Source organism: Hipposideros armiger, unplaced genomic scaffold, assembly GCF_001890085.2.
Source record: "Hipposideros armiger isolate ML-2016 unplaced genomic scaffold, ASM189008v1 scaffold_233, whole genome shotgun sequence".
In the NCBI taxonomy this organism is placed as follows: Eukaryota; Metazoa; Chordata; class Mammalia; order Chiroptera; family Hipposideridae; genus Hipposideros; species Hipposideros armiger.
The window spans coordinates 1350783-1366104 of NW_017731583.1; the positions used below are offsets into that span (position 1 = coordinate 1350783).

General features: G+C 42.9%; 1 protein-coding gene across 3 annotated transcripts in view; it reads left to right on the plus strand.

Annotated features, from left to right (window-relative positions):
* Window positions 1-4849: 4849 nt before the first annotated feature.
* The window catches only part of BACH1 (BTB domain and CNC homolog 1), a 45745-nt gene continuing 35272 nt past the window's right edge, over window positions 4850-15322 (plus strand). For 2 of the 3 annotated variants that reach the window (XR_002125393.1, XM_019654985.1), the window contains exon 1: window positions 4850-4966. The gene's annotated coding sequence lies outside the window, so the exon portion shown is untranslated. Of the gene's footprint in view, window positions 4967-5270; window positions 5478-15322 lie in introns of those variants that run through there. The other variant, XM_019654989.1, reaches the window with a different exon arrangement.

Consider the following 15322-nt stretch of genomic DNA (forward strand, 5'->3'; position numbering starts at 1 on the left):
AGGCCTGCCTCCTGAGGCATAGAGCAGGGTAGAGGAGGCTGGAGCGGGAATCTGGAGAGGCCAGTGGTGAAAATCCAGCACCCCAAGTGACAGTTCTGTCTCTTTATGGTAGTACCCATATCTCTCCTCTGATCCGATAGGTCTTATTTTATAGCTTTGAAATCTCAGAGGTCAGTTACTCTGCTTCATTTCCAAAGTACTTCCTGCATGTGGCAGCCTGGTCCAGGGAGTGGGCTATTGTGCTGGGGGTCACAGCCTGTACCCCTTTCCTCTTCTCTAGGATTTCTGTTCTTCTTCCTCTCACTGCGGTCACTCCAGTCCTACCCCCAGGTAGCTCATTATTGACTTATCAGCTTTCCCTTTTTTACCTGGCTGCTAGGAAGCTACAGATACTCTGTAGCTCCTCTTAGTCAATAGTAGAATGTTTTTAGCTCCTTCCCTGGTTTCATTGTATTTTATTTCCATTTATTTCTTTTTTTCCTTTGTACCTTCTTTTACTTTATATACACATTTCTCACATTGGAACATGAGTACCTCTAGGTCTGGGCATTGACGCTTTGGGCCAGAGAAGTTTTTGTTGTGAATGGAAAAGAAGGTGTCTTTATTCACAAAGTATTTTATCTATGGGGATGTTCTGTGCATTGTAGGATGTGTAGCACCATCTCTGGCCTCTACCTGCTAGATACCCGTAACCCCGACTCCCATATCCTTAATCATATCTCCTGGGAGGGCAAAATCGGCCTCTGTTGAGAACCGTCATTTTAGATGAATTGGTATATGCAAAACTATGAGTCAAAATATAATGAGGCTACATTCCCTTCATCCTACCTCTACTCATTGAGTCAGGTTGTTAAAAAAAATTTTTTTTAATTATTTTGAGAATACTTTTATTAGAACAAGTACATTGTGGAGTAGAATTTAATACTTGCATGAAATTTAAAGGCAATAGGACAAGAGCAGCAGGCTATAAGCCTTGATGTAAATATCACCAAACACATGTAACAGAGCTATCAGGGGCTGGGGTTCTCTGTCATTTGCAGACATGTGACTGTGGCTGAAGGCTCTGTATGTGGGGTTTCTACTCAGCACAAAGCACAGCCATCACTGGCTCCACAGGAAGGCACCTGCACAGAACATTCAGGAACTTGACTGTGGGCTTGAGGGATCATTTACACCAAGCTGTGTGCAGCCTCTGTCATCTTTCTGGCTCCAACTCCACTCCCCTCTCTCTCACTTCCTCAGTCAGGTGCAGAACAGTCAGGCTACCCCCAGAACCTCATTTTGAGATATATATATATATATGTACTGGGGGGGATGCCAAAAAATGTATACACATGACTTGTAGTCATCTTTTGTTATCAGTATATATTATTACAACTTGAATATAGTCTTTTTCTTTTCTTAAAATGTGTATACATTTTTTTCTACACCTTCTGTAGATATAGATGATAGATATGTATATCTATATCTGTATCAAGTACAGTTTCCAGCATTAGCTTCTGAGACAACAATTTCTCTACTTCATTATACAAATATATACAGCAGAGTGAGGGAAATTTGGGGTACAACTAATCTGTAATCCAGTAAAGTCTCAAGTGTCATTTCAGATCAAGGAGCTTCACACAAGTTTAAAATTAGTCTTTTCTACATATTTTCTACTTTATTTATGAGAATTTCCCTCTAAGCCCTGATCATTGTGGTTGTGGCTCTTCTTACAAATTAAGATGCATTTTCATTACCTAGGAGGTTCTTTTGGCTGGGGCTGGAGTCATGTATACACTTGACTAGACCGGAACATCTGAGATGGCTCACTCACATGACGCATTTGATTCTGACTGTTGGCTGGTTGTTCTGCTGGGGCCGTGGAACAGAGAGGCTACACAGGCTCCTACGGTGGGCTTCTCACAGCATGGTGGCCTCTTCCGAGAGGCGGTGTTCCAACAGCCATCTTTTCAAGAAGGAGGGAGTGGAAGATGCCAACCTCCTTAGAAACTAGCCCCAGAGTGGCCACAGCGTTGCTTCGTCAGTGTTCTCCTAGCTGTGCAGTTACTGGGCCAGCCCCGAGTCAAGCGGATGGAAAAGAAACTCCCCTTCGTGATGGGGAGAGGAACACAATTTTGAGGCCATCTTTAGTCCAGTAAAGCTACCAACTAGTTTTTGGAGCCACAAAAATATTTCCCTACTTGGGCCCTAAATTGAGCCATGTTAGTTGTCGTTAAATCTGGTATCTGAGCAGCACTTCTTGCACGTTTGGCCACTGCCCCATTGAATTCTTCTGCTTCAATGTTGTCTTCTTCCTTCCATCCTCCCTCCCTCCCTCTCTCCCTTCTCCCTTACTCCTCTTCTTCTCCTTCTCCTTCCTCCTCCTCCTTCCTCTTCCCCTTCCCTTTCCCCTTCCCCTTCCCCTTCCCCTTCTCCTTCTCTCTCTCTCTCCTTCTCTCTTTACCTTACCTTATATTTCGGGTATCAAGTAAACATGAGGGTGTGTTTGCCCATCTGCTACAGGAAGTCCTCTTTGTGTTCTAATAAAATGTTTATTTTCCACAAAAAACTTCCAATCTGGGATAGGGTTGGTAGGGGTCAATTCATAATCACTTTTGAGGGAAGAGGTATCAACTATAACTTTTGTATGTTGGTGAGACCTAGGCTTATTTTATCTTCGCAATGCCCCACGGCTTAAAGCCTATTTTTTTTTACCTTTGCCACCCAATTTTGTTTATTGAATTAGGGAATGAATATCTAAAGACAGAAGGATCTAAGGCAATGGAATTGCAGTGAAGTTCTTTAGAATTAGCTTCTAAAAACATGACTTAGGAAGACCTCTAATGGAGTAAAATCCAAACTCTAGGCACAGTGCAAGAGGTCCTTCCTGTCTGACTTGGTTTGATTTCATTCTCTAGTTCAATTTTTCACCCAGGCCCTACCACACAACCTAAGTTATAACTCAGTACTTCTCAAATGTGGTTTGAAGACTATCTGCATCACTATTAAAAATGCAGATCCTTGGGTCCCACTCAGATCTATAAAATCAGAATCTTTAGGGGTAGGGCCCAGGAATCTGCATTTTAACAAGCCCCAGAGAGTCTTAGAATTTGAGTCACTCCTAACTACTTTCATGTTCTCAACACCTTGGTATGCCTTTCTAAGCCTTTTCAAATAATGAAACATACCAGAGTATATGCCACAATTTTTCGGCTAGAAAATATCACCACCATCATCTACAGTCAAGATGGAAGAATTCCTCTGAAACAGAAGGGTCTGTTCTTCTTCTAGAAGAAACAGCAAAGGTATGGGAGGAAGGGAGACTATAATTCCATTGGCCCAGGGTGGAAGGATATTGAAGCCTCAAAAACTCGCATATGTGTAAAAGAACCCCAGTTCTCTCATGGTCTATGCCAAAATGTCCTTTTCTCCTTTTGAACTAAATATCTGTATCCCTCGGTGACCTCAGGCAGCCCGGAATGCCATCTGCCTTTTACCTTTGGACTTTTATATATGCTCTTCCCTCCCTGGACTGCTGGACCCCATTCTTTCCACTTAAGACCTAATACAAAGATTACCTCCTGGCCTGATTCTAGGTCATAGTGAATCACCACTCCTTGCACTCCCATACAATTTCATTTAGGTCATTTTCTCAAGTATTTTCACTCAAATGGCCCTAAGTCCCATACCCTGTGAGTACAAATGCAATCACGTTCATAATGATACCTGACTGACTGTATCATCTTGGTAGCCTCTTTTTTTTTTTTTCTGCCCTGGGAGCTCCAGGGCTGTCTTCCTGTGTTCAAGAATGGGTCTACACACCCTGGTGCTACTGCTGTTCAGCCACCAATTTCTCCTGGTCTCTTTTCCCCTGAACTCAAAAGCCAATGGCAAAAATCCCTTCACACAAATCCCCCTGACTCGTCAGGTTGGCTGGCGTGGTGTTCCCAGTATGTTTGCATCTCGCTCCAGATGGAAAAGGCTTTGCCATGTGCTCGTCTCTCTTCGCAGAGGCAGTACTTTGAACTTCAGAGACACTAAATGGCTTGGGAACATAATTTTAAAACTGACAACTGGTTAAATACCAGAATAAGCACCAGAGGACGAAAGCCGGACTAGGGCTTGAGTTGAGCCGGCTGACACCACCCGGCGTTGAACCTGGCTCCAAGTTTCCTGGCAGCCACAGTATAAAGGGAACACCTGTTAGCCGATGCGTTGTTTTCTTTTGTCAGACGGAAGTAGGGCTGCCAGATGCTTTCTACAAAATCCTGGATGCGCTTGACGCATTCCCATCAGCAAGCTCGAATACCTAGCAAACCTGGGCTCCCGGCCACCCCCACGGGTAGGCACAGGAGGTGCTCTGCCCAGGGTGCTTGCAGAAGCAACCCCGGAGAGGGTCTGGATTGTCCGCTGGCACTCTGGGCTCTCGGTGGCTTTGCTCGATTCCGCGTGTCCTGGCACCACTTGGGGCAGAGGAAGCAGCCAGCCAGCCTTTTCCTTTATGCCCTCAGTAGGGAAGGAGGTGGTCCTCGGGTGGCTTGAACGTGCAGGCAGGGGGCTGTGCCTCCAAAGGGGCGCCGTGCGCGGACCCGGTCGCGGCCTCCCGCGCCCACCCATGCCCGCGCGGTCCCTCCCCGTGACCCCCCGCGTGGGCTTCAGATCGCGCGTCTACAGCCCCCAGGACTTGGGCCGAAACCCGCGCGCCTGCTGTGTGCTCACCAGCCCCGGGCCCGGCCTGGCCTCTAGTGAGGGCGGGGTTTAGGCGCCCCGGGGAGGGCGGGGCGGGGCCTTGAGAAGGAGGGGCGGGGCTTCGAGAGGCGGGTGGGGCTTCGGCGCCCCGAGGCGGCGGCGGCGGCCGCGGAGGCTGAGGGGAGGGGAGAGGGCAGCCGGCCGCTGGGAGGCAGTGAGTCACCTGATCGCGGCGCGCGCCGCCCGCCGCGTTCGCTCGCTGCCGTCAGTCGGGTCGCGCCGCACCTCGGCTCTGGTGAGTGGTTCCGCGGTCCTTCCTCGGGAGGGTCCGGGCGGCGGCGCGCGGCCGGGGCTGCGGGCCAGTGAGGGGCGGCCGGCGGGCAGGCCTGGGTGGGCAGTGCCTTCTCGGCCGGGGGCGCTTCGCGGGCCCGCGGGGGGCGGCTGCCGCCGCCGTTCCTGGAAGTGGCCGCGTCCGCCGGAAGGGGCGACCCGTCGGCGCCCCGGAGCCCGATGCGCCGGGCCAGCGCCGTGGTTCACCGGCCCGCGCTGTACTTGACCTCCGGGTGCGGCGGGGGGCGGGGGGTGCCAGGGGGCGCGCGGTCGCGGTCGCCGGCTCCTCGAGCCTCCACCTCGCGGTCCCCCGGGTCCGAGCCCCGGCTCCCCAGCCCGCGGCCCGCTGGGCTGTGACACATCAGCACCGCCCGCGCGGCCGGGCCCAGGCTCCGTATTGTCCTCCTGCGCCCTCCCACCACCGTCTGCAGCCGCGGCGTCCAGCGAGCTGTTGGCCTCCACTTCTCCTCGCCTGGGTGGGTGTCGCGCGTGTAAATCGGCGTAAGAACGGCCGAGTCCGTGGCTGGAGCAACACCACCACCTTGTAGGGGCCGGGTGTAGCCAAGAACGGTTCGGAGGGCCGGAGATCCCAGGCCTCCCTTTGTTGGAGTTTTGCCCGCACGTTGTAATTAAGACTCCCACAATATGGTGCAAGGTACCAGCTTTGTGCTGGTCTGATTGTAACACGAGTGCCATTGCTGTCTCGCTCGCGCACAGCCGTTTCATGTCCTCGAGGAGAATTGTGGAGAATGCTTTTTGGGCACTGCGTTCACGTTGGGCCGATTCAAGGTATATAGCGTAATAGCAATTGTAAAAGAACTTTTTTTTTGCCCACAGTTGTGCCTTGCTTGAAGTAACAAAGGCTGTTTTGTAGGGATGCTCATCTCTTTGGAGAATGGTATCAGTGTTGGGACTGTTACCCACGGAGGATGCCATTACCAGGTGCTTGTTCGTATATTTTAACACTCCTCATTACATCCAGGAGGGTTTGTGCTTCAGACAGTGAAGGATAAAGGGTGGAAACGGCGAACGTGTTAGTGGCGGAGCCCTTGAGCATTTCACTTGGTCAAGCAGCGAAATGGGAAGAGGTCGGCTTCTTCCTGGTCTTGGGTAGTGGTGCAAGGGCTGGGCTGGGCTGGGCTTGAAGGCACTTGCCACTTCTGCCTTTAGATTAAAGAAGCAGCGGGGAGTGGGTGTGTGTGTGTGTGTGGGGGGGGCACTTGTGGTGAGTCAGCTTGGAGTAGGATCGTCTTGGTTTGGTGATTGCATCGCGTTGTTTGTTGTTTAGCCTATGGCTGTGTCAAGTGGTTTACCATTGTTCAATATGTTGGTTGGATAAGAAGGTAGGATGACTCCTTAAAAAAGTTGGGTTGCTGAGTCATTTGTCCCAGCCTCAGAGGTAATTAGGAACAGCTGGTATGGATACTCTGGTCACATGCCTCCACTATAAAAGGCCAAGGAGCACTCAAGAAGGGTTGGTTCCTTCAGAGTGCCGAAGGGGACCCAGCTAGGGCTGTCTGTTTTGATACAGGCAGGTAGTGGGCGAAGTGCAAGATCACTGTTAGGAAGTGGCCGGGTAGTGCCCAGGTGGTGTTGAGACAGCGAGCAGCCTGGTGACCTACTGCCTGAGAATAAGTTTGTGCTGGAGGGAGCTGAAACGGAGGAAGAAATTTATAGCTAGGAGTAACCGAATAGTATTTCAACAAAAATATTCTCTCCTCTTAGGTATTTAGTTTGTTTCCCCTTTGTGGTTTTGTTGTTGTGCGGTTTATACATTTCACAAAGTGAACTTAATTTGTTCTTCATAAAGATTTCTTTATGATAACACAGGAGACTTCCTCTTGGTTTTTATGGCCCTTGGCTTTTTACGCACACACTGGTGGCAGGGACAGTGGTTTGGATAGTATGGGTGGAACAAACAGGTCTCATTGGGTCAGGTATAGAAAAGAGCTGTCTAATGAAAAGCAAACTTTTATCTGTCTCATCCTCTTAGTTATGGTGCTAGTGTCTTTACATCTTAGATTGTTACTTCTTGCTTTAAAAATGACAGAGGGTAAGGGGAGAGGGGGCTGGTAGATGAGGGTAAAAGGGATCAAATATATGATGATAGGAGAACTGACAGGCTGGTGAACACACAGTGTGAAATATAGATGATGTATTACAGAATTGTACACCTGAAACCTATGTAACTATACTAACCATTGTCATCCCAATAAACTTAAAAAAGAAAAGAAAAGAAAAGAAAAGAACCACACTTACCAGTCCCCAGTGCTAACAAAGTTTAGGGATGGGAAATGAAGTGGGGATCTGGCCCCATACCTTTGGTCAAAAGAAAGACTAATTCTTATTGATGGTAGTTTATTTAAAACATTTACAATATATTTGAAAAAATGGTTAATTTGGTGCACTAAGTTTCAAACTAGAGATTAGAAATCATTAGAAATGAATTTTTTTTTGTTCTTTTTGGGTTTTTTTGTATTAGGGTCTCTAAGGTGTGGTGCAAAATGATTCATTTGGAAGAAAATATGAAAACTGATTTTTAAGTTTTACTTTTATGTAAAATAAGACATAAACTTCAAGATATAGATTAATAGTCATACATTCATAGTATATAATATGGGTACATTCCCCCCGTTTTTCTGTTGGGGTACATAAAGAGTTTATTAACCACTGTCAATAACATTCTTTCAACAACTGGAATACTTAAAAAGAAAAAAGAAAACTTTTTAATTCCCTCTTAAGACCTATCATTCTTTCAAAATGTTCTTAATAGTCATTTTTATTTCATATTTTTATTCTTTTTATACTGTACTTTAAAGTTTAGAAGCTTGAGTATAAATTTCTTTTTTTTAATTAAAGTTTATTGGAGTGACAATGGTTATCAAAGTTATATAGGTTTCAGGTGTACAGTTCTGTAATACATCATCTGTATGTCACATTGTGTGTTCACCACCCACAGTCAGTTCTCCTTTCATCACCATGTGTTTGATCTCTTGTAAATTTCTTATTACATACACTGTTGCTGTTGAGAAAGGAAATATAAAAAAATAGTTGCCCATTATATTTGATTCCGTGAATTTTGAATTTGGAGACAAGCCAGATAGGTGGTTGATTTGTTTAAATAAATTATCTGAAATGTAGCAATATGTGAAAGGGTCCAGTGGGAACACCTGACGATAATTGCACACTGGAGCATGATTTTTGTATAACAAATTCTTTTAAAATTACTCTGTACGGTTGTTACTCCTTGAAGTTTGCATTTTTGTGGGGCCAGGTGTATACCCTCTTTAACAAGGGTTAAGACTAATTATTCTTTCAGTCCGCCTTATTTCACTGAGCATTATATCTCCTTGGTCCTTCCATGTTGTTACAAATGGTAAGATTTCATTTTTTTTTTTTTTTTTAGCTGAGCCATCCTGCTACCTGTTGGCAGCTCAGCGGCTGCTCAGCTCAGGCTGGACTCGAACCGCTGTTGCTCAGAGCTCAAACTCTTGAGCGAGCTCTTAACCAACTGAGCCACCCAGCCGGCCCAAGATTTCATTTTTTTTATGGCAGAGTACTACCCATTGTATATATGTACCACAATTTCTTTATCCAATCATCTATTGATGGGCATTTCAGTTTCCATGTCTTGGCTATTGTGACTAGCGCTGCAGTTAACATAGGAGTGCATATACTTTTTTGAGTTAGTGCTTTGGATTTCTTTGGGTAAATACCCAGGAGTGGAATTGCTGGGTCATAACGTAGTTCTATTTTTAATTTTTTGAGGAACCTCCATACTGTTTTCCACAGTGGCTGGGGGCAGCGGGGAGGGGGCGGGCGTTGGGGGGATGGGTGAGAAAGGTGAAGGAATTAGGCAATATAAACGGGTAGTCACAAAATAGTCATGGGATATGAAATACAGTATGGGGAATATAGTCAATAATGTTGTAAAAGATATATATATATATATATATATATATATATATGTATATATGGTGTTCAGATGGGTACCAGACTGATGGGGGGGAGTCACTTTATAAATTATATAAATACCTAACCACTGTGCTGTACACCTGAAACTAATATAAAATAATATTGAATGTCAACTATAACAAATATCTATATATCTATATCTATCTATATCTATCTATATCTATCTATCTATCTATCTATCTATCTATATATGGACACAGGGTGTAAAGTACAGGGAGTATAGTCAATGATATTGTAATACCGATGTATGGTATCAGATGAGTGGTAGACTTGTTGGGGTTATCATTTTCTGAGATGTGTAAATGTCTAATTATCTTGTTTTATACATCTGAAACTAATAATAATAATAAAAAAACCCCTACATATTCAGCAGATTACTTGAGAAGTGGCATGCCCCTCTCCCCCGACCCCTCCTGCCAGGAGAATGTGCTTTATTCAGAAAATCAACTTTGTAGTCATGCTGGGCGATTTACCACTGAGTTCAGTCTCCTAGGCCATATGCCTTCTACACTTCTGGACGGTGAGAAACGATGCTCAGAATAAAGATTGTGAAGCCCTTTAAAATGACCCCTTGAGAGATTCTCTTCACAATGCTGATCTCTTAAGCTTTAGGAATCACCCCCTCCTTCCAATTTTCTGACTAATGTTCCGTTAATGGGAGAATTACTTTAACCCTAAAACTTGCATTTCCTGAGGGTTCTACTAAATGGAAGGTGTATTTTACGTGGTGGGATGGATTATTTATGAAACTATTTTGTCTTAAAAAAATATGCCAAATAAAGTAATCTACTGGAGCCCAAGATATGGGTAATTTGAGCACTATTTGCCAAAATCCAGGACTCTTGGAGAGAGTAAATATTTCAGAACTGCAGATAAAATATAGACTTACACCACCGTGAAACCTGGGCTTCTGGCTTACTCGTGCATAGCACGAACAGAAATGAAGTCAGCTGACAGAGATGCAGTAAGCAAAGCAGTTAAAAATGGGAGATCAGGAGCCAGACTCTGTTACCTGCTTTGAAGCCTTGGACATGCTTCACTTGGTTGTGCCTCCATTTCTCCTCTGTAAAATGGGGATAATGATACTAGAATCTGTATCACAGAGATTGTTTGCAAATTAAATGTGTTAATAGGTGTTAAGTGGTTAGAACATCAGTACATGCTAGGTGTTATCTGTTGTTCAAAATTAGGGATGTGCTTGGTTGCACAGTCTCGTTTTGCAGCCTCCTTGAGCTGAATTGCAGCTATTGATCAGAAGGAAGATGGAGGAGAGAGAGCATGTGGGTGTGCAGCAGGTCGCTGCTACTGGAAAGAACTCAGGCCAACGTTCTGATGATAAGTCAGTAGCGGCATCTTCTACACCCAGTTTCTGAAGGCCAGGTGGAGTTAATAGCTGCGCAAATTGCTCTAGAGGCAGACATTACCAGTTAATTGGAATTGGCTTTTGAAGAAATAAAGACACTTGCCATCTGCGTCCAGTCTGTTCTCCATATTATAATTGAGGACATTGTGGTCCGGTAGGTTTAGTAACCTGTAACATCAGGACATAACTCACTTCTCTATTCTCATTCCTGGGCAAGCTTGTTGGGAACATTTGGAATGTAAATTTACTTTCCAATTATTTCTGAGTATTGTGTTTATTTTTTAATCACATGCTTATGCTAATATAAAAAGATTACCCACAATAAACAGTGGATGTGTTTATCATATGACTTCTTGCACCTGTCAGTAATTGAGAAAGGTTATATCAAACATTTTGACGATTTTTTTGACTAGTATAAGTTTCTTGGTGATGAAGATACGTGTCTTCCGTTTGTCTCCCATGGAACATTGAATGTACCTTGGCTGAGTTTGTTAAGTAAACTGTTGGTTGCTGCACTGGTGGTATAATACGGAATCATTAGTTTGTGATTTTGAAACTTGGGAATTTTTAAAAGTGAAGGAAAGAACGTTATATGTTGTATCTATTAAGCTGCGTTAAATGTGTACTGAGTTGAAACTCTTCATTTAGAAATCTGTTTTCATCATTGGTATAAGTATTAAGGAAACAGCTGGATTTAAGTCATTCTTTTAGTTCATCTCCTGAGATAAAAAGAAAATTTATCTTGCTGCTGCTTTTTACTTGTAACTGACATACAATTGAATTGAGCAAACTATAATTTGGGTTGTCCAGGTGTCAAACCTCTTATGCATCTAATACTTTTCCTTTAATATCATCACTCTGCTAGAACGGATCCTTTGTTTTGTATCTGACCAGGGACAGTTTAGAGAATATTAATAGGATAATAAAGGTTGCCCCTAAGCAAACACAAGGAACAAAGACATAGTGGTTGCCAGTGTCTTGGTTGTTAGTGACTGTTGAAGGATCACAGTGGGCATGTGGTGAAGTTGGCAGGCTGCGGGGTCCTTTCTCAGGACTGGCACAGTTTAGAAAATGTTACCTTAATGCAGCTGAAGCTGTGTACAAATCATGTTCTTTTAAAAATAAATTTAAATCAGTCTCTTAATGCCTTAGGAAGCTCATTATTCAAAAGAATATTTTTGTAATAAAATGCTTTATTCCCAGCTTCTATCTGGTAAAGTTAGTTCTACTTTTTTTTATCTGTCACTTCTTACCTTGGATGAGGTTATAGTGGACAGTTGCACTCCATTTCCCCATCCCCCATTAAAGTAGAATTACACTAAACAGTTTATATAGTGGGGTCATTTTTTTCAGTTCCCTTTTAGCTTGGACATTGGTGGTACCCCACCTCCAAGGTTCTAGACTAAATATTGTAGTATAGTAAGGGAAATGTCCCCCCTCTTGCCTTTTCCCACTGATTTCTTCTTTTTACTGACTTGTCTCCCTCTAGGATTCCCAGCAGAGATGTTTTTAGCTTAAGGAGGTGAACTCTTATGTCCCTGTTGAAGAAATACGGAGACCATCCACTCAACTCCTTGTTTTCTGGTATCTTTCTATTCTTAATGTCTTATTCCTTCTTTAAAGTGCACCAGCATCTTTTAGAAGTCAGAAAAATCAGTGACGAGAGTTACTCATCTATCAGAGAATTTGTTATAAAATATATGGCTATAAAAGATTTATTAGTCTTTTAATAAATTTACTAGGTTGTAATTATTAGGTTGTCATTTTGTAGTAAGTGGTTTTGGTAAGATCAGTAATTTCATTAGTGTGCATTTTGCTCTTAAATATATTTTTTAAAATGTAAAGCGGTTATTAAATCTTGGCCCACAACACTTTTCATTTTCAGGTGTGGAATGTCTCTTTATTTACTCTGTTTTTCTGAGTGTTCCCAGCATGGCTCAAGGTTCTCCTCTAGACAGAATTTATCACTTTAATTAGAAGGAGAAGTAAAAAAAGCCCTTCGCCCTGTTAATCACTTTTTCCACATTAGTAAAAGACTTTTGAAATAGAAAATTGCCCAGCTAAATTGGCAATTTTCTTGCCATCATGCCTGTCTGTCACCCAGAGAAATCAAAGGAAATGCCAGTTAGGGATGAGCCTGTAGCTACTATGGACTTTGCCTACCTAATTGACTCTTTGTGGTAAAGGACTGTCACGAGTACTTTTAAAACCCTAGATATATTTCTTTGTATTTTTTAAAAAATGTGTTTTGCCTCAGAGGGCATGCCTGTTGTCATTGGCCTAGTTTGTTGTTTGTTCCAGACCCCAGGACAGCTGGGACACCTTTTCCTTTTGATGGGCAGGTTGGCAGCAGTGCTCACCAGTGGCAGAGGAGCTCAGATACTAGCAAGTTCTCTGCGGTTGCTTCTCGGATGCCAGTGTGGAAATGTCCTCCCCTCTTTCTGTTGAGTTGACTTTAAGTCGCTGTCTAATCCCTAGTAAGGAGGAATTGTGATTTTAAGTTTCAAGGCACTTTCTTCTCTTACCTTCCTGTGCCTTCTGCCCCTCTCCCCATACTTACACACAAACACAGTCAGCTTTTGGTGTGTGTAGAGAGTAGGGTTGCTAACTTCATTTCAACATTTGTGGTATGCTTACATGTTTGGTATTAGGTTTACATTTGATTTATGAAACAATATTTATGCCTTTATGTGACAGGGACTTTTGTAGATATTGGCAATACTGAGCTTTTCAGGACATACAGTTGAGTAGACAAGCAAACCGTTACTAGAGCACGTGTTAATTGCTGTAATAGCAACATGTAAAGTGTGCCCTGGAACCATAGAGTATGAAAAGCCTGACTTTTGGGAAATTGGGAAATGAGGAATGTCAGTGATAAATGATTTAGTGGAGGAAACAGCTTGTTTTGACAACTCTTTTGTAGAGAGTAGAGATTTTAGTAGGGAGAGGTTAGGTCAGGAAGGTGGTGTCTGTGTATGTATGTATTTAAAATTAAGGTCAGTGGGAAAAGGTTGAAGATGCAAGATATGTCTTTCTTTTGTCTTATGGTTGCAAGATGGCTGCCACAAGGTCAAGTGTCAAAAGTAAGTATGACTAAGTTTCTTGGAAGAAGACTGTTTTTTTCCTGGGATGACTCTTATCAGTGAGAAAACCCTTTCCCCAAAGCCTCATAAGTAGATGCCATCCAGCCATCTCCTCTGTGTTCATGGGCCAACATTGCACATGAGCCTATGCCTAAATCCGTCGTTATCAGGGAAATGGGACCACTGCGATTGGCTTAAATGGATTGTGATTCATCTTGAGTTGGGCCTGGAGTCTGCTTCCCCAGAAACACGTGACCTCAGGTAGAGATTTGTGAGTCCAGTCAAGGTGTGGTTAGAGAATGAGGGGATGAGTGGTGCCCTGGGGTCAGCAGCAGCACCCTTGCCTGCTCCGTCACCACCACACGCAGACACATACTTCTGAGGAGCAAAAGAAAATGTGGCTGTCTTTGGGTTTGGAATTGTAGGTGACTTTTTTTCCCATTTTATCTCATTATATTTCCTACTATGACTAAGTATTACTTTTATAATCAAATCGATCAAACTAATGTTTTATTTAAAAATTATATTTAAAAATTGGAAATGCCTGATCTACCCCTCCAAACTACATATAGAGGAATATATTTCTCTCAGTATTCTAAACAGTTCTGAAGTTCTTTGTCATTCTTGTAATACTTTCAGGGAAAGGAGAATATATAATTATATTTTGCAGTTTCTGATTGTATGCATACCAAGAGAACCGCTCTCTCGCGCTTAATCTGCAAGGCGTACCCCCCTGTGATACCTGTGGCTCCCCCTGAGCGATGATGAGGCTGGCTAGCCTGGCTTGAGTAGAGTGGTTGATTCATTGACTGGATGGGCCAGGATTCTTTGGAGCCCAAATTCTTGAATTGGGGATACAAATAGGAACATCGATTGCCCTCTCTCTCCAGACACGTTCTCCTCCTAGAATAGAAGGCTGTCTTGTGGTTAGCTCATCTGCCATTCTTTTCACATTTCAAGAAGAATGCCGCTTTAAGTTTGCACAGTGTTCTTCTAACCCTCCTAAACTTTTCAGAACGCTTTGAAATGTCCAGAGGACTTTCTTGTGTCATCCGTGTCTTTCTTCTCAATCCCAGGCTTTGGAGCGTTGTATACTATATGAAAGGCAGACAAGTCATGTAAATACATAAACAGTGTTGTAAATTTACAAAATAGAAATTAATAAAATAAAATTAAATAAAATTGCTAATAGTTTTTTTTTTCTATTTGATAATAACCATAAAAGCTGTGACAGATGGTTAGAGCGGCTTCTGAAATGGTATTACTTTCTTGGATAGAATTTAGAAAGACATAATATTGCCAAAATAATTTTTGTCTAAAATAAAAAAAACAATAGTATTTACCTACTCAGTTGTTCCTCAGATAATATTTGAACTGAGAAATATTTTAGCTTTTTTAAATGTTTTTTTATGGGCCTCAAATTATTATTATTTGACTAAATCTTCTGGTTATTATATTTTGGAGTGGCTACTGAGAGCTTAGGTGTCAAGTCTACAGCTTGGAAAGCCACATTTTAAAGGTGGATATTTGATTCCCAAGTTAGCATAAATAACAAGAAATGGATTTAAACATTTTAGTTTTAGCTGTGTATATTGAGATACTGTAGCACTATGGTGGCTGTCCGGGATTAGTGGATTAGGTTATTTTTAAATCATTTTAATTTAGTATCCTTAAATTAAAAAGTTTCAAATCTGTGACTCATGCACTGTTCTAATTGCTCCACTGTAACTGCTGCCTTGTTTAATTAAAATTGTTGCTTAACGTTTTTTACTCTTAATTCTTTTTTTTTTTTTAAACTCAAATTTATTATGAGTTGGAGCCAAATGGTATTTAAGGAGTGGTTGGGAATTTGAAGGGCACTTTTTTGGTTGTTATGTTGTCTTTCTTTTTTTCAGTTACT